This window comes from Thalassophryne amazonica, chromosome 16 (assembly GCF_902500255.1).
Source record: "Thalassophryne amazonica chromosome 16, fThaAma1.1, whole genome shotgun sequence".
Taxonomy (NCBI): domain Eukaryota; kingdom Metazoa; phylum Chordata; class Actinopteri; order Batrachoidiformes; family Batrachoididae; genus Thalassophryne; species Thalassophryne amazonica.
Genome location: NC_047118.1, coordinates 24,821,648 through 24,842,607, shown reverse-complemented (window position 1 = coordinate 24,842,607; position 20,960 = coordinate 24,821,648). Strand labels below are relative to the sequence as shown.

Here is a 20,960-nt window from a genome sequence, read left to right as displayed (position 1 = left end):
CCAGTTGGCTGTGAAGGTAGTGTGATGTCTAGGGGCCCATGTAGTGCTAACGGGAGAAATGATAAAACTGTGTCACTCCTGAGGATGTATCACTATACTGAAATACACCACACTGAATAATGTCAGTTTTATCACCCACATATTTACAGCGCTCCATAGGACTGCACAGAAATGCATCAAACACTTTTTCCATTTTTGTAAGTTATGTTGTTGTTTGCTACTTGAGTAAAACTCCAAATTGCAACGCTAGAAGAAAAGAGGGGAAAAAAAGTATTTTCTAAATATACATATTTAGTGTTTTAAAATGCAATTCTGTGCAGATTACTATCACAGCCATCCAGACTGAGGATTGTGTATGCAGATACTAACATTGCTTCAGTTAATCAACAACTTAACTGCTGGCTGTTTTTGGCTGTTTGGGATAGAAATGACTAATTCAGCTGATAAGATTGAGGATGATGCATAATCTGTCACTCAAATTTATTACCAGCAATTGTTAAACCATTTAAGTATTTTCATGTGACACCGTCCTGTCAGATGGTTTACTGCAGTATATTAAATACTGTCGTCGGCATACGTCAGCAATTTAATTGTTTGCAGCAAGCAAATGTAGAAGACAGAGCACAGTTTCCCATTTACATTTTCATTCCCACTTTACTAAAACAAATTTTTATGCAAAGTCTAAAAAAAAAAAAAAAGATTTGCAAAATAAAGATATGCACAGCCATGAAAAATAATTCTGATCTCAAGCAGAAACTTTCCACAAAGCAGAAGGGTAAAAGCTTTCTTCATTTTAATTTTCAGTATTAGTACAGAGCATTACTGGCATTACTGTACTGCTGATGGTTTGGATTTAAATAAGCCCCAACTTCCATTCCTGTTGAATGAAACAATCATGGAAATGACAAATCTTGCAGTTCCTTGAATGGCCACAAAAAGCTGGCTTCAGCAGCAAGTCATTCACCCTATACCCCATGTTAAAATCCCCAACTTTAGATCAAAAATAAACATGTTTAAAGCCTACTACAAAAGCTACTTTTGGTCTCTATACCTAGATTCATCCTTCATAGAATAGAATAGATGGTTGTTGTCCGGGCGGGGGTGGGGGTGTGTGTTTATGGGAGTAGGTCTGTGGGTGAGTGGGTAAGCCTTCTTATCCAGATCCCTGATGTTGGAGGTCCAAGTGTAGTGCCCACAAAGTAAATTTTGCTGAGTAAAATATACACTGCTGGGATAACATTTGGTCCCAGTCTAAATAGAGTAAAATACACTCTATTATGGAGTGAAATTAACTACCTTCTTTTCAAATCAAGTGTTTCTACACCAATAAGAGTTGATTTTACACTGTGATAGAGTTGATTTAGCACTGTGATAGAGTATATTTAACTCTATTTGGACTGGGACCAAATGTTATCCCAGCAGAGTAAATTTTACTCTGCAAATTTTACTGTGCAGAAACCTGAAGGTGGTGACAGTTTCCACCTGTTCTCCATTTATGAGGAGGGGGTGGTCCAGTCTGTTCTTCCTGATGATAAGTTCTGTGATAAGTTCTTTTGCCCTATGAACGTTCAGGGTCAGGTTGTTCTTTGAGCACCAGAGCGACAGTTTCTCCACCTTGGCCCTGTACGCGGTCTAATCCCCGTCACAGATGAGTCCAACCACTGTGGTATCATCCGCCTAGTTTACAGTGTGGTGTTTAGGTGGGTGGAGAGCAGTCGTAGGTGTACAGGGCGTACAGTAGAGGGCTCAGAACGCAGCCTTGAGGAGAACCAGTGCCGAGTGTGAGTGTGGAGGAGTGCTGGGGGATGAGTCTCACAGACTGTGGGTGGCTCAACAGAAAGTTTTTAATCCAGTTACAGGTGGGGAGGGGGATCTGTAATTTCAGCAGTTTGGTGAAAATTGTTCAGTATAATGGTGTTAAATGCAGAGCTGTAGTTCATGAAGAGTATCCTCACATAGCGCTTCTTGTTCTCCAGGTGGCTCAGCCCTGTGTGGAGAGTGAGGGCGATGGCATCCTCTGTAGACCTGTTTGCTTGCAGGGCAAACTGGTGGGGGTTGAGGCAGGGGGGAAGCCATCTCGGATGTCCTGGGAGACTGATTGCGCCAGGCACTTCATGATTATAGACATCAGGGCGATAGGTCTGTAATCATTCAGGCTGTCTACAGCAGGTTTTTGGGGATGGGGATGATGCTGGAGCCCTTCAGACATGTGGGAACGGTGGCATGTGTCAGGGAGAGGTTGAAGAGTTTGGTGAGAATACCTGCCAGTTAGTCTGAACATGCTTTAATAACCGCCCCCGGGATACCGTCAGGGCCAACAGCTTTCCTGGGATTTATTGCTCTTAGCTTATTCCTCACCTCAGGCTCCTGGAGAGAGAGAGGTGAGGTGTTGGAACCAGGGGGAGACAGTAACTGCAGGTGTGTGGTGATGGCCTTGAACTGGGCAAAGAAGTTGTTTACCTCCTCTGTCACTGTGCTGCTATCTTGTTCTATTGCACCTTTTAAAATATACTGGTCACAAGATTTGCAACAAACTACAAGCAATTTTTTTATTTAAGATTTTTGCACAAGAACATTAGCTATATAAAATAAATGGGGACAGACGTATGGGGGAGAACGTTGATAGCGCATAGAAGGTCCCTGTTTCGAGGCCAGCTGTGCTCTGTTTTCCATCAACATTTGGATTTGCATTATAAGAGCACCAGGTGGAAATCTTGTCCCAAATTACCATGCAACCCTCAGGAAAATGGGAGAAGCCAAGCTAAATTGGTACAGTACAATATGAGAGTTGAATATTGTACTTTTAGTACACCTGATTGGCGACATGGTCTATAATTTGATTGTGTAAATGGAATTCACTAAAATTCCATTTGCACAGTGTGCAAAATTTGGCTGGAAGGAAAACCTTTGCAGAATGGACTCCAACTTTACAGAATCATCTGCTGGCAAATTTTAAACAGGCAAATTCACTTTGACTCAGACTCATGAAGTATCACTTTCTAGTATTTATCCCATATATAAATACTGCCTCTGCGTGGGTGAGTCCGCAGCCCATATATGGAAAAGGAGGTGGAGCGTGGGTAAAACAATATGACCTGGGAAGGGCAACTGAAACACCAACAATCTCAGCTAACAGTCTAACTTCAGTTCAAGTGTTTCTTAAATCATATTTTGGGACCAAGCAGTGGTTATCATAATGGTTTTGCTTTGGTGTCGCCATTAAAAATTATGACCACCTTATTCCCTCAGTAATGGTGGATTAATGTTAGCATCCAAAATTACTATTCAAACAGGCCAACTAGTAACATATCACTCCTGAAAACGATCTTTGGCTTTTCACGTGAGGTAAATCTGCCCTACGATTGCATTTTGGAAAACCGGTGAACCAATTCTGATTGGACACTCACATGGCACACGTCATCACACAGCTTCTATGAGGAGTACAAAGATGGCCTATGGCTGGCTCGAAAGTCCGCGGTGTTAACTTTTCAGCAAAAAAAAAAAAAAAAAGTAAGTTTCTATCTCATATCATTAAAAAGTTATTTATAATTTAGTAAAGCTTTGTCTTGGCCATCATATACGATGGCGTCGGCCTGAGCTGGCAATGCACAAGAAAATAATTAAATACAAATACATATGTTTTACCCAAGGCCATCAAAATATAAAATGGCTAACTTTGACATATTTTAAGAGGTATTTTAAGAAGTTAAAAAAACATCACATTGTGTTCCTATTTTTATGGTACAATCTCATGGATGTTAGCGTGGTAACATCACTTCCTGATGTCACTAGCTGCTAACTTCGCTTCATTTTGTGGCTAAATATAACAGCTTTCTCATATATTATATAAAAGCTAGCAAGAAATAAACACTTCTAAATCTTAAAACGCTGCTTTTGGAACATAATAACACCTCTGGAGTATTTTACAAGACATTTTGTGGACATCAGTGTGCACGCTAACTTCTGCTAACTCAAAGCTAACTTCTGCTCTTGTCAAAAGCTCATGTACACAGACACGAATACCCTCCTGCAGATGCTGTTAAAATGAAAATATTGTTTATGATTGGTTGATTGATTGATAGAGGGGCTTTATTGAACATGTACAAATTGTACAGGATCATAATAATTAATTAAACAACTGTCAATTATAAAGAACACAATGCGCATACAGCCAAGGTTATTTTAGCGTTGCGTTATATTTTTAACGTGTCAACACCCGAGCTGCCACTCAAAGCAGCCACACTCTTAATATATCAGGAGAACTGGGCTTTATTGCATAATGATCATGATCTAATTTTTAAATATTTTGCATTATGCATTTGAATGAGTAAGTACTTCTGCTTGTAATGACCAAAAAGTTTTAATTTAAATAGTTTCTTCTGCATCTTAATGTTTACATTAAAGTTATGGGTTATAATTGTTATTACTGATATTTTTGTTTCTTCCCTCATTTTCTTTTAATTTCATGCAAAAATGCAGTATTTTAATTTCTTGCATGTTTATGAAAGCACTTCACAAATAAATGTGATTGGATTTAAACTGATTTGGCACCTTTCCTACATAAAATACAATGCAATTCATACAATTTATTAAATGCAATTTATGTTGTTTTTAATGGAAAAATATGATTAGAAACTATTTTCACAGTAAGCTGTGTGGCACCTTATCTCCTTTAAGTGTCTCTGTTGTCCTGTAAATTCCCTGAAAATGGCTACACACAAAAAAAGCAAAACAAACACAACAGTAATAACAAGGATGTCCTGGTGATAAGATGAGTGATAGTAATAAAAAGAAAACAAGCAAATCCTAAGCTTGTGTTTTGGGGAGCTCTCCAGAAAAGCCTGTGTGTTATATCCCAAGAGTACTGCGTCCATTCTTGTCCACACAATTTAACACTGAAGCCAGCAAATCCTGCTTTAATTACAAGCCACACCACCAATCTCAATCAGCACAAACAAAAGAGCCTTTTCAGTCATAATGGGATTATTGATTTGGGGAGCAGCCTAGAAGTGAGACGTTGTGGCGTGTTTGTGTATTTTTCAGTTGATGTGTGCACACTCCAGGTCTGAAGTTAAGATATTTTATCTGCCTGTGTCTGTGCGTACTGCTGTCTGTGCATGTGGCCACAGCTGGTGAAGTACTGAGGGAATGAAACCTGAAATTGCCCAAAGTTTGAGTATCGTCACAAATTTGACACATTTTACTAATTATTTGTGCTCTGATATCTTGCAGCACATGTTCTTAATTGATTTTTCTGTTTTGTTTGTTTGTTTTTTTCATTTCAGACAAATTTCTTCTCCACGTGCATCTTTTTGGGTTTAGACATGATTGGGACATGGGGGTCTTGTGGCTACCTTCATTGATCTTCTTCATACATGGTCACACAGTTTTTGAGGATAGATTGAGCAAACTGGAGATGGTCTACTAATCTGAGGGTCCACTGATCCTAGGGTCCACTGATCCTAGGGTCCACTGGTCCTAGGGTCCACTGGTCCTAAGGTCTACTGATGCTAACCTCGTTATATTATTTGATGGGGTACACTCTTAGAAATGAAACATACACTCTTAGACATAAAATGTTGAATTTCATTTATAAAGTTAAGGTAAGTTTTTCCACATAACATTGTTAATTCAGTGCAAAACAACATTGTCATTGACATTAATTAAATCAAATGAAATATTATTACTTAAATCCCAATATTGTGTTGCATTTAATTGACAAAGTTATGTGGAAAAAGTTACCTTAACTTTATCAATTAAATTCAACATTTTATTTCTTAGAGTGTATATTACAACCTCAAACTGCTTTTAAAATTCAATTTACAAAAATAAAATATATGAATCTGTTGACATACACCATTAATCACCTTGAACCCTCTCAAGGCAGGCGCTGCAGATTTGCAACAGCTAAATATTTGATTTTTCCTGTTACTAAAACTTAATTTGAGCCTGTGAGGGTTAATTGTACTGTTGTCCATAAATCGGTTGACTTGAAAATCAACAAATAATGGAAATTCACCATAATTATTATTATTATTATTATTATTTTAATTGTTACAGTTTTGTAACATTACTTATCCTACTTTAGTGCAACATATAGCCAACCATTAATGTAAACATAACGCAATGCTAAAATACCCTCGGGTGTATGACCATTAAAAATAGGAAACCGAATGTGACATTTTGACTTCTTAAAATAGGTCAAGGTTGGCCATCTTTGAACTTGTCCAAGTTCTGTGTCCCAAGAATGCTCCCTGTGAATTTGAAGACCCTGGCAGTAATAAGACTGGACTTATACTGAGCACAGACAGATGGATGGACTGACGGACGCAAAGTTGTCGCAATACCCGATGGCCATATTTTGGACTTGGGTAAAATCAACTTCAACATGCTTGCCTTAATACCAGGACCCTAGGACTAGTGGGAAGTTCCAGAGCAGACTACAGTATGCCATGCTCACCTTTTTATCCCAGTGGTTAGCAGGGCAAGAATAGGCATCATTACGGTGGCCAAGAGAGGCTGGAATACTTCCAAATTAAGAGAGTGCTAGCAAATGTTTAAAACACAAATACATAAAAAAAAAAATCTGCATCAAAAGATAGTTGCATAACTCAGTTTTTGAGGACATCTCCCTCGAGACAGATTTAGCACACTATAGTCTGTCATACTCTTACAGCGTTTTCCTGTGCTTAGGAGGGCAAGAATAGACATATTACAGAGGCTAAGAGGCCACAAGACTTCCGAATTAAGAGAAAACTAGTTAATGCAGAACACTCAAATACAAAATAAAAAAATAGCAAATCTGCATCAACTTAGTCACGGGTAGTTGCATCACAAAAAGATGTCTAGAAAATTGAGAAAATGCCTGTAAACAAAGACAACACAAAAACCCTCGACAGCATATGCAACAATTTAATGTCATAACATGTCTGCTGTAAAAAAAAAAAAAAAATTAAATTTAAAAAATGCAACAACACGATGCAAATTGCCACAATACAATCAAAGTATGTGCAACACACACAAAAAAAGGTTTCTACTTGGAGAAATTTTACTGTCAGAGTCAATGCACTGGAAGTAAAATAAAATGCAAAAACAGATAACTAAAGAGTAAAATCATCATTAAAGTAAATAAATAAAGTTAGGCAACTCTGCCGAGCAGGAATGTGATTATATCACAAAGGTAGAAGAGCTGACGGATGCATTGCTCTGAATGGCCACTGTACCAAATAGAGGCACTCTATCAGTAGCTTCATAAAAACAACTGTATATTCTGCTGTGGAATTTTGTTTCTAATAGAACCGTTTTCATTGATGTTCTGCTAACATGATCATTTGCATTTGTGTGTAAATTAGAATGTTGTAACAGTGGGATATGTTTGGTTTTGTTCAGGCAGGTACACGTAGATGAGAATTTCCCACTAGTCCTAGTCCTAGGGTCCATTAATTCCACGGTCCACTTGTCCTATGGTAAACTAGTCCTGATTAGGTTTTTCGGTTAGGGTGAACTTCAAAATCAGTTTGGGGTTATAATATACAGTATCAAATAATATAAAGAGGTTAGGACCAGTGGACCCTAGGAGTAGTGGTCTGTCCCCAAAGTAGACTGTTAATTTGCATGTGAGCTATTAAGCCGTGTTGCTAATCATGAGGTCCTGTTGGCCAGTGAAGCCACTGCTGCTTGTTTAATGAAAGATTTAACTCAACTGCAAAGGATATTCAGACATTTGGAAAGCTATTTGCATCTATGCCTTCAATTGTCTCCAGCTTCATGGAGGACTGGCACAGAGTAGGGTTTTCTTGAAAAGATGTAAAATTTCTGCAATAGTTTGTCAGAGAGCAGAGGAGACTCAAAGCCTAGATTTGGTCTGATGTTTATTGTATGAAAATTCTCTGTATTCCTCTCTAACATAAAACTGTGATTGGTGATGCAATAGACAAAAGCTGTGCTTTGCACAGTTGGTCCAATCACAGCCACAAAAGTCTGGGTGTTTTGTTGGCTTCCCTCATGAGTCTCCTTCTTGCTCAGTTTCTTGGAGTAAATACAAAGTCATACTAAAATTGGGTCACTGTTCCTGTATTATTAATACATTTCTGGACTTTGTATATGCGCATCATCAGGTGAGTGGAGCGTTCCATTTCATGCTTTCATGTACCTTACAAAAATATCTTTGATTCAGATTCATTTTTGGCACATTTACTTTATAAATGATAACAAATAGAAAATTAATTTGCATGGTATTCTTTCTCCATATTCATGAAGCTGGAGGAACTTGTTAGAAAAAAGAAAGAAAAAGAAAAAAATCCATGCTGTAATCAGCTCATTTATCTCTGAGTGCTACAAGCCTTCGGATTTCCAGGTGTTTCCTCGAGATCATCTGTCCAAGCTTTTGGCTTTCTGCCTGATCCCCTGGCAGCTTTATGTCATATCAGCTGTTGTGACTGCACAGCTTTTCCTCTTGCACCAACATCAAAACAAAATTCATCAACCCCTTCGCGCAAAATAATTTCACAAGCACAAAATCCTAGGGAGAATTTTAGGCCCTGGCATGTTGTAGGGAGTGAAATGAGGCATGCAAAATGAAACGTACTCGCTCATCTTAAGTTCCTTGTTTCCTTTCCATAGTTTACACAAGACCCAGCTTTAATTAAAATTAAACAGCAAAGATGTGAGGCAAGATTAAAAGTAGTTAAAAAGTAGGGAAATAAGACAACTGAAGGCAGTGGATTATCTTTCTATCTATCTAGTAATGATTAGTAATGACTATGTACTATGTGGCCTCAAGCCTGGAATATCATACTAAATGTATAATGGATTGTTTGACCAGTTAATGTCAGCAGTCTTGAATGAGTTTGTTATATTAGCCTCAAGTAATGAAGCTTCTGGTGAAGCATTTGACTGGGAGGATTGTTTTAGTGTTGAAGCCTTGACACATGGCTTGTCATTTTTCTTGCCTAATGTTTGCTAATATGAAATATACAAATGAAATTCCATGTTCCCAAACATTTTGGGATGGAAGTTGAACACAAACTTGCTTTATTGAGAGCTGAGAAGTGCAATGATGTTTTTCATCTACAACCCAAATTCCAATGAAGTTGGGACATTGTGTAAAATGTAAATAAAAACAGAATACAATGATTTGCAAATCCTCTTCAACCTATATTCAACTGAATACACCACAAAGACAAGATATTTAATGTTCAAACTGATAAACTTTATTGTTTTTGTGCAAATATTTGTTCATTTTGAAATGGATGCTTGCAACACTTTTCAAAAAAGCTGGGACAGTGGTATGCTTGCCACTGTGTTACATCACCTTTCCTTCTAACAACACTCAGTAAGCGTTTGGGAACTGAGAACATTAATTGTGAGTGTCATGACTGGGTATAAAAGGAGCATCCCCAAAAGGCTCAGTCATTCACAAGCAAAGATGGGGTGAGGATCGACACTTTGTGAACAACTGCGAGAACAAATAGTCCAACAGTAAGAACAATGTTTCTCAACATTCAATTGCAAGGAATGTAGGAATTCCATCATCTACAGTCCATAATGTAATAAGAAGATTCAGAGAATCTGGAGAACGTTCTACACGTAAGCGGCAAGGCCGAAAACCAACATTGAATGCCCGTGACCGTCGATCCCTCAGGTGGCACTGCATTAAAGACCAACATCAATGCAGAGAAACAATAGCTTTTGCTCTCTGGGATACATGGGTGTTTTCTCGATTTTATCATACATTTACAGTAGGAATTCCTTCTTTTAGGGTAACTTTTTTGTATGATGCAGATGTGTTGCATATCAAAATGTTCACAACCATCTCAGTTACAAATAATCTTGTCCAATTATTGTACTGTAGTAGACTACCCCTGTTGTCAATGCCAGTGTCAATTCAATTCTATTTATTTTTATAGCACCAAATCCCAACATAAGCCCATGTGATATTTTCGCCCATGTGATATTTTCACCACATGCCTGACACTTTGAAATGAGGACATGGCATACTATAGAACTGGAGCTCTCCAGCTCCTTGGAGCTCGTCATTTGTACGTAAGAAAGATTGCAAAAAAAAATCTATATTTATGTATTTGACAAATTTGCCATATATGTCCTTGCTCCACTTCTTCTCTGTCGCTCTCCGTCAGAATTTTCCTGAACTTTTCCAAATTACCTCATATCTTTCTGGCTTCTAGCCTTCCCCTTCTTTCTTTGTATTTGACTCGTTGAAGTGTTAATCCACTTGCCAGGTCTCTTGGATAATGAAGCTGCAACCTTGAACTAATTACTTTCTTGTCTGTGTAAAACTGTAAAACTGCCAGCCAAGAACTAAACAGAAATTGCTGTTGTTGCAATTACAAGTAAATAAGTTCAATATTGTATGATTCTCCATCTGTGAGAGTGAGACAGCAAAGGAGACAGTGAGAAATTGGTGATCTGTGACTTCCAACGCCCTGTGTCTTGTGTGGATCCACATTACACAGTGCACAGTATGCTGAGATTAGTTCATATCAGAGTCACAAATCATGTTTTCACAAAACACTGATGTACACAAAGACAAGACAGCAGTTGGAGATGATCTGAGTGGAGGAAAATCAAAGATGCATCATTGGTCTGTTGACATTGCTCTTATTTTTCAATTATAGCTGGGAATATTAAATTTTTTAAAATTTGTAGAACCAGTTTTACAGCTTTATGATGAAGTGGTACAGGTTTTCTTCCGAGCCTAGATTTGATCTGTTTCCTGTTTTACAATCCTTCTCCGTCCCACCCCAACAGGAAGCTGTGAATGGGGATGCAACAGAGAAAAGTTGCGCGATGCACAGTTTCTCTACTCGCAGCCACAGAAGCCCATAACTCCTTAAGAGTTGTTCAGGTGTCTTGGTGGCGTTCCTCACGAGTCTCTTTTCAGTATGGTCACTCTGTTTTTGAGAACAGCCAACATGATATGTATGTACCATACAGTTCGTATTTCTTAATGACTGATGCAAATAAAGTCCAAGACATATTCACTGACTTGGAAATGTTCATATACGGTGCATCTGGAATGTATTCATAGCGCATTACTTTTTCACATTGTTTTACACTGCATCCTTATTCCAAAATGGGTGATTTTTTTTGTCAAATTTCTGCACACAATACCCCATAATGACAATGTGAAAAAAGTTTTTGAGATTTTTGCAGATTTATTAAAAATAAAAAAAAAATTAAGAAATCACATGCACATAAGTATTTACAGCCTTTGCCAAGAAGCTCAAAATTGAGCTCACTTTCTACTGATCATCCTTGAGATGTTTCTACAGCTTAATTGGATTCCACCTGGGGTAAATTCAGTTGATTGGACATGATTTGGAAGGCACACACCTGTCTACATATAAGGTCCCACAGTTGACAGTGCATATCAGAGAACAAACCAAACATGAAGTCAAAGGAATTGTCTGTAGACCTCAGAGACAGGATTGTTTCTATCAGCGACTACTGGCAGAGCAGGCTGGACACAATTACAAGATGCAGGAAAACAGCTCTGTAGAGTTAAGGCATTTACTTGGTATGAATGCAAGGGTTGGTACACAGAAAGGCAGTCCAAAAAGAGCAACATTAACACAATCATCGGGTAAAGGCGTGGTCCAGGTACACAGGCAGGTTGTCAAAAAAACACGATGAGGCAGTCCAGGCAAGGTAATAAACATGAAGATCAGAGCTAGAAAGAGGCATAAGGCACATCGATCAGGCGAGGGACAAAGGCAAACAGTGAGGCTTATAAAGCAACCAGGTGATGAGCAGCAAATCAAGAACAGGTGTGAGGAAACTTCCAGAACCAGGGTGTGGCCAGACAGAGGGAAACACCCACCAATAAGAACCAAGAGAGAAAGAGACAAGAAAGAGCAGGACAGAGAAAACCCAAGCAGAAAGGCAGAGCAAGAGACAGACAGACAGACAACAAAAGTAAACCAAACACATACCACACAAAGTCCAAGTCCTGACAGTTTCAAGGCACAAATCCGAGGAAGGGTACAGAAACATTTCTGCTGCTTTGAAGGTCCCAATGAGCACAGTGGCCTCCATCATCTGTAAATGGAAGAAGTTTGGATCCACCTTCCTCGACCTGGTCACCCTTCTAAACTGAGCAACCAGGGCAGAAAGGCCCTAGTCCAGGAGGTGACCAAGAATCCGATAGTCACTCTGTCATAGAGGAGAACCTTCCAGAAGGACAACCATCTCTGCAGCAATCCACCAATCATGCCTGTATAGTACACAGTAAAATTACCTGTGTAAAACACTGCCAGTGTACATATGGTCCTACTCTGGTCAGAGTGGGTCCATATGTTCACTGGCAGTGTTAATTTAACACTGGTGATTTTACTGTGTAGAGTGGCCAGACGGAAAACCCTCCTTAGTAAAAGTCATATGGCAGCCTGCCTGGAGTTTGCCAAAAGGTACCTGAAGGACTCTCAGACCATGAAAAACAAAAATCTCTGGTCTGATGACACAAAGATTGAATTCTTTGGCATGAATGCCAGGCGTCATGTTTGGAGGAAAACCAGACACCATCCCTACAGTGAAGCATGCTGTGGGGATATTTTTCAGCAGCAGGAACTGGGAGACTAGTCAGGATTGAGGGAAAGATGAATTCAGCAATGTACAAAGACATCCTGGATGAAAACCTGCTCCAGAGCGCTCCTGACCTCAGAATGAGGTGACAGTTCATCTTTCAGCAGGACAATGACCCTAAGCACACAGGCAAGATATCAAAGGAGTGGCTTCAGGACAACTCTGTGAATGTCCTTGAGTGGCCCAGCCAGATCCTAGACTTGAATCTGATTGAACATCTCTGTAGAAATCTGAAAATGGCTGTGCACCGACACTCCCTATCCAACCTGATGGAGCTTGAGAGGTGCTGCAAAGAGGAATGGGCAAAATTGCCCAAAGATAGGTGCACCAAGCTTGTGGCATCATATTCAAGATGACTTGAGGCTGTAATTGCTGCCACAGGTGCATCAACAAAGGTTGATACACCTAATGACAAGACAGCAGTTGGAGATGCACATTCGATGCACATTAGGTTGATGCACCTAATTACATGTGATTTCTTAGATTTTTTTTTTTTTTTTTGTAAATTTGCAAACATTACAATAAAAACATTTTTCATGTTGTCACTATGGGGTTTTGTGAATAGAATTTTGAAAAATGGTAAAAATGAATTTACTCCAATTTGGAATAAGGCTGTAACATAACAAAATGTGGAAAAAGTGAAGCACTGTGAATACTTTCTGGATACACTGCACCTTACTGTTTTTGATGGTTTTATTTTCAGAATGAACAGTAACAAAGAAGCCTGTGAGCACTTCATGCTTCAACATTTGTCCCAGATTTCATCATCATAAGTCTGGGAAAAGTTATTTTGAGTTACAGTCATCTTATAATGAAATTAAACTGGCTTTAATGAGAAATTCACACCAGGAGTGGGAGAAACTCAGGAGTCAGGCAGAAAGAGTGGGAGAAAGAGATTGTTACAGGTGGAGTATGAGAAAAAATAGACAAACCCCCGTATGCAGTGAGTGCTGCGTGTTGCATAAGCTGACCTATCTAGTGCCGTAATCAGATCAGTATGCAGGCAAAACCTAATCCAGATGCAACTGCAAAACAACAGCAGAGAGACTAAATAACGGAGCGATATAAAACTCATTAAACGGCAAAACAAGCCTCATCTTCTCTGAAAATACACTGCATCTTTAATATCCAAGAAAAACTACATATGCTCCATGCTTATCTGCCATATCTGTTTTGTAACAGTATTTCTAGATCCGACATAATCTCTTACAGTATGTTAACTTATCTCTGACAGAAAGAGGAGCCACGTGCATGCTTGGAGATCTGCGTGCATGTACAATCAGAAATTACCAGGAATGATGCAGAAATTACACCTTGTGTGTTCCAGTCAGGTTAGAGTCGATTCTATGTCAATGGTGCATCAGGCTCTTGCGGTCCCAAATTGTTTTTGTGCAACATCATTAAAGTCACATCTCACTGCACTGTCGAGGAAGCACAAGCGTCTGCATCAGCAAGGTGACAGCACACTATTGTAGCTACTGTACAAGCCACATCTGACATCTTTTGTGTAAAACAGATTACTTAATATTCAGCAGATATGACGTTGGGTGTCAGTGAATATAACTCATTGCTTCTTGGTATTTTTTCACAGCAAACAATGCTGCAAAAAATGTGTCTGAAATTCATATTAGTTGCACACTTAAATGTTTTAGGTGTCTGAGATCTTGATGACAGAAGATTTGCAACATATTTACATCCACCAAGGATGTAATAAAATCATCGGTGTTTATTTGTCTGTCTGTCTGTCTGTCTGTCTCTCTGTTAGCAGGATTATGTCAAAACTATGTAGTAAGTAAGTCCCTTCGGCTGCTCCATTGTTTGCACTTGGGGTCGCCACAGCAAATCCAAGGTGGATCTGCATGTTGAATAGGCACAGGTTTTACACCGGATACCCTTCCTGATGCAAATCCACATTACATGGAGAAATGTGGCAGGGGTGGGATTTGAACCCGGAGCCTTCTGAACTGAAACCAAGTGCATTAACCACTTGGCCACCATATAAATACTACACAAATTTTACAAAATTTTCAACACAGATACATATTAGGCCATGGAAGAACCCATTAAATTTTGGAGCTGATCCGGATCCGGATCAAGCTTCACTTTATATAGTTTTTGTAGGATTACTGTTAGCAGGATTACATCAAAACTATGGCACAGATTTTGATGAAATTTTCAACACAGATACCTATTAGGACATGGAAGAACCCATTAAATTTTGGAGGTGATCTGGATCCGGATCTGGATTCCGGATCAAGTTTCACTTTATATAGTCTTTGTAGGATTACTGTTAGCAGGATTACGTCAAAACTATGGAACAGATTTTGATGAAATTTTCAACACAGATACATATTAGGCCATGGAAGAACCCACTAAATTTTGGAGGTGACCTGGATCCACATGCGGATTCTGGATCAAGTTTCAGTTTATATAGGGGAGGTGATGGTCTAGTGGTTAAAGTGTTGGGCTTGAGACCAGAGGATCCTCAGTTCAAATCCCAGCTTGACTGGAAAATCACTAAGGGCCCTTGGGCAAGGTCCTTAATCCCCTTGTTACTCCCGGTGTGTAGTGAGCACCTTGTATGGCAGCACCCTGACCTCAGGGTGAATGTGAGGCATTATTGTAAAGCGCTTTGAACGTCTGATGCAGATGGAAAAGCACTATATAAATGTAGTCCATTTATTGTTTATATAGGCTTTGAAGGATTATGTCAAAAGTACTTCATGGATTCTCACCAAATTTGCACCACAGATACATCTTCAGCCATGGAAGATTCCAGTAAATTTTGGATCACGATCCTGATTCTGGACCATTTCTTAAATTTTCACCATTTCAGATCTGCTTAATGGATCTTGACAAAAATTTAAATCACATCTGGCTGTTATACAAAGGAAGACCCTGTTAGTGTTGGATGTTGGCCGTGATCGGGATCAATGTGCAGGTTCTGCAACACAAACATATGACATCACGATGTAAAACCAAGATCAGAAAGACACTTTTGTTTCAGCTTGCAAATTAAATATCAGATTGCAATGTCTTGATCAGTTGGACCATTCTGGATCAGTTTGCAATTACTGCATTGTGTTGTGGAATCCGGATCCAGATAAAGTCTGAGTCACGATGTGAATCACATATCTGTTATTTTGATTCCTCGTCAAATCCTGGCGGACATCAAAAATCTAAAATTGCTCTTGTTGGATTTTATTTTAATTTTTTTTTTTTTTCCCTTGGAATTCCTCTCATGGGAGCCATAAAAAAATCACCTATTTTCTGTTTTTATGAGTTGGCCTTTGAGGCTTTGTTATAGCCTGCTTTTGATGTTGAAGTCTGCATCCCTGAATATGTCTGCCCATGTCAATGCCTCCAGCTTTTGATTGCTTCAAAGTAAATTACAGTTTGCTACAAAAGGATGGTGACCGTCCACAGCAGTTGTAGCCATCAAGCCATCAATTATCAACTTTGCAATAAGGGAGTGAAAACAGGACAGTGCATGATGATACATACAAAAATGTGCAAAGGCCTGATGTTCTATCCTACATGTTAAGGAGGCATCTTTAACAGATGCCCAAACCACCTCAGGTGGCTCATTTCAATGTGAAGGAGCAGCGGCTTTACTTTGATCTCATTCTTTTGGTCATGAGCCAACCCTTATGACCATAGGTGAGAGTAGGAGTGAAGATTGACCATTAGATCGAAAGCCTTTCAGCTCAGCTCACTTTTCATCACAACATTAAGGTAAAGCAAATGCAATACCACCCATCTCCGGCCCATCTCGCGTTCCACTGACCCATCACTTGTGATCAAGATCAGAGGTACTTTTCATAAATGTCCCACACACACTCATAAAAACTGAATAATGAACAAAATAAAACACAGGAAATGTTAAAGGCTGCCAATGTCATCTCTGTACCTCGCATTGGGTCCTGTAGGGAGGAAACTCCACCACATCCAAAGAAGCAAAAAAGATTAAAAATAATTGGTCTGTTTTCCTTAATATTTATATTTATTATTGCACACCTCAGTGACTGCACAGTTTATCATTAACAATTTGGTGTTAAAGCAATTAAGGCTTTAAGTATGACTAAATGCTTTTTTCATAATTAAATATACCACTCCTTGGGTGGTGGTAGTGGCCCTGAGGAGCCATGGTTGGCGTCCTTTATTTTCATTTCTGAAAGGTGGCAATCCTAGACACAGAGTCGATTAGTTCCAAAAGCTTTACTGGAGTAACAAACAGGATTCGGTACACAAAAAGGCAGTCCAGAATAAGCAATGGTAACAAATTCATCAGGCAAAGGTATGATCCAAAACCAAGCAGGTGGTCATGAAAACACTGAGAAGCAAGCAGGATGAGACAAACAATTTGGGGACCAGGTGGACAAGGTGAGATTTAAATACAGGAAGGTGATGAGCAGAAAATGAGGAACAGGTGTGAGGGAAAGATCCACGGCATGGGAGTGGAAAGACAGAGGGTCACGCCCACCACCGAGCACCAAGGGGCAGACAAGAGAAATAGAGACAGAAAACCCCAAGCAAAAAAGACAGACAAGAAAATCACCACACAGAACATGATCAGAAAACACTCTAATGCATAACACAAAAACAACAACCCAAAACCCCAAATGCTGACAGTTTATCTGTCTGTTTGTGAACAACCTGAAGCCCACAATTTTTCAAATACCCTTATGATTTTTTTTTTTTTTTTTTTTTTTTTTTTTTTTACTGAAGCATGACAGTCTTTTGTTTAATCCTTTGTTCATCAGTCAGGATCAGTTTGCACAATGCAAATAATCAGAATCTTGTATCTCAGCTTGCAGGACAATATTATTTATTGAAGAAATTGTTGCATTTTTGTGCAAAGAAATGTGACAAATATCTTTCTATGTCAGAATTCTTCAAAAGGACTACGCTCAGTGTTTGCGCAATCTTTCATTCACAGACGACAACAAAAATAACCGCAAAGATCTGAAGTGATGGGAGACGTGTTCCATTTTATTATTTTCTGTGTCTTTTCCATACATCTTTGTCTAAAATAATTGAATTTGCCATCACAAAGTTTGCATTTACTGTTTTTAAAGTAGTTCTAACTTATATAATTGTGTGCATGCACGAGTGTGTATTTATGCATGAATGTGTGTGTGTGTGTGGGGGGGGGGGGGGGGGGGTTCTCCGATTTTCCACTACACACATTATCAGGATAATAAAAACGGAGCAACAAATGAGGAACAGTGTGTCATCTGAGACTTAGCCCAGTGTTATTTTAAACGCAGGATGAATGTCAGGGTTATCTCATCAAGGCAGCCTAGAATCAGAGCGACCTGTGAGGCGGTTGTGGCGCAGTGCTAAACCGCGAGTGCACGCCATGTCGTTCTCAAGACAGAATGCTGTTGGAACATGTACATCTCAAAAAGTCAACATGTCAGAAGATGCACAAAGGTGTTTTTACAGAGTGTAAAATGATTCTATTGTGATCCAAAAGGAATGTTATTAGTTGTTTGTTTCATGTCTGAATGGCTTTATTGGATGAAATATTGAAGAACTCTCAGTTCACAATATGAAATGATCACTCCTGATTGTCTGCAGATTTTATAACAGCACTGTAAAAGAAGTCTAGGGACAGGCTTCAGTTGGTAGTCATTATTTATTTATTTATTTATTTATTATTTAGGTCATGCATTAGGGCTCCTTCACACATGACACGATCTATGTTGACTAGCGCACAAAGGAGAAATTGCATGCCAACTGTGAAAAATTGGAGCTGCCTCTAACGCCTCGTACACATGTTGCTACAACTATTTACACACACCAGCGCCTGAAAGACAGAGTGTGCCCTTTGAGAGCCCATTCGATCCCTCTCGCGGCAGGTGTCGGCCAAATTCCAGGTGACACACACGAACATCTAACACCGCTCATTTAGCACTTGTGGCCACTCTCGCTGTTAGCACAAAAAGAGTAAGCAGACAATCACTTTCGAGCTGGATGTGAAATTTGTCTAAGTGCCCCCACGACTGTGAACTTGCCAAGTACACATGTGGCGTGCCAGAGTGTCAGCTCCCCCCACAACACATGTGTGCGTGTATTTTGCGCGCTCCCCCCGCTCCACCCCCCCCAACATGCCTCTCATCTCATCACAGAGTGACACCTTGGTCTGTGCGCTGACTGGACAGGGGGCGTGGCCGGCTGTCAACAGCAGCAGTTGACATCTGTGGTCCTAGATGTCACAGCTGCAGAACACGTACTTTGTTTTGATGGACACGTGCATGTGTGTCCTTGCTGTACTCATGTGGAAATACATAAAAAATATATATATTGCTTTTGCGATGGGCTGTGCCATCTCAGTTTGCATTTACTGTTTTTAAAGTAGTTCTAGCTCACTGATAACTGTGTACATTCATGAGTGTGTATTAATGTGTGAATGTGTGTGTGTTTGGGGGGGGGGGTGGATTCTCTGATTTCCCACTACACACATTAGCAGGATAATAAAACTGGAGCAACAAATGAGGAAAAGTGTGTCATCTGAGACACACACATTGACAGGCTGCCAAAGGTGATACAGACCGTCAGATCATAACACACAGTGGATGATCTGAATGTCATGTCACCCATGTGACCTCTATCTCACATGGTGTGGTGTCTGTTCTGTGGCGCACTGTCCACAAGACATGCGTGTTGGGCCAGTGACGCATGGGGCCGGCTGGACACACCGGGTTCAGCAGATGTGGACATAAGGGTGCCCTGCTTTTCATTTCATGTTATTTCATGACTGCACATCTGTGACCATAGGTCATCTACAGAGGAACAGACAGTTCATACTTGTATTGCTCGCTTGATAAGAGGACTCAGTAAAATGCAGTGTTGTTTTTATAGTGTGTGGTTTTATTTTATTTTTTTTAAATACGTCCATCTCCTTGTTGATTTCAGGCATTTTGTCTGCACCTTTTACAGGCCAGCGATGGTAGCTCAGTGGTAAAGTTTCTGGCTGGCAATCACAGCTTTTGTAAATTGCAGGTTCGAATCCCATGGGTGAAATGTAATTTTTTTTTTTTTTTTACAGCAGCTGCGCGATGTGGTTACACATGCTCCAGCTGCTCGCATTGTGTTCCCGCTGCAATGGTTTTGTGCACACTTGCCTGTCGGCTTGACATGGTTCGCTCATACGAGCTGTTCTGCTGTGATTTGCCCTAATTTGTACTTATTTGTACTCTGTGTGTAGGGGCCCTTAGTAAGGACATGCTTAAATATTATTTGTTCATTATCTGGGTCCCCTATTTTTCCAGGTCTAGATAGTTTATGGTTTCCCATTTCACATGCTTTTCATACACTTGTATCTGACATTATTTTGTGAATAAACTCAAATGAACCCTTTCCTCTCACAAATCGTACTCTTGTTGCTGTTGCACTTGTAATGACAATGACAATAAATCTCATCCATCCATCCATCCATCCATCCATCCATCCATCCATCCATCCATCCATCCATCCATCCATCCATCCATCCATCCATCCAACTACACCCATCACACTACAGAACCAACCTGGGTCCTGAATTGCAACCACCCAAACTGAAAACTGATCCATTCCCGTCACTTGAAATCTGTTTACAGCAGCCACATGAAATGTGAAATGTGGGCATCCCCTTGGCCTCCTCAAACTACTGGGGTCGTCACGCTTAGTCACCTGTGTGCTGAATCATACCCACAGAAACACACCACCTGGGTATAATTTTGGAGCTGATGGTTCCTCACAATGCAATCATCTGAGTCTCCTTAAGTAACCATTCCTTTAATGCAGTAATTCCAGAGGTATGCAAGGATCATCCAAATGGGCCTACTAACAAACAAAGGTTCGAGTGTTACAACCATACTCTAGTGGCATACATTTAGTAAGTATCATGAGCCATTTAAAAAGTCTGCTATTGCAAAATAGAAATTTACATGGTAAACATAGGTATATGCACCACCTAAAATGGTTTGTTCACACTATGATGTGAAGAAGATTCTGACATAGCAGATTCTCAAAAATCACTGTGATGTTTCACTTAGGGGTCGAAATTTCTTAAATGCAGGTTGACGTAGCTAAGCGGAGGGCAACGTTGTACTGGCAGAGCTCTATATTTGAGATGCTCCACTGATGTAGTTCAACTTTCACCATCAGACGGTGAGTGCATTAGTAACTCACTCCGTAGAGCAGTAGCATAGCTTGGCATTGGTGATCGTCGACTCAGTGTTTGACACAGTCTATATAATCTCAATGTGTACGATTCCGTCCCTTGCTAGTGGTGTGTGGTTGAGACCGGTTATACATATTCCTTCACATTTCTTAATATTTCTACATATTTCTTATTTCCCAAGGGGTCC

The 20,960-nt window shown here is 39.7% G+C and overlaps 1 protein-coding gene across 1 annotated transcript in view; it reads left to right on the top strand.

Moving 5' to 3' along the window:
• LOC117527999 (protein phosphatase 1 regulatory subunit 29) overlaps nucleotides 1-20,960 on the top strand; it is a 96,987-nt gene that overhangs the window by 17,100 nt on the left and 58,927 nt on the right. The window lies entirely within an intron of this gene.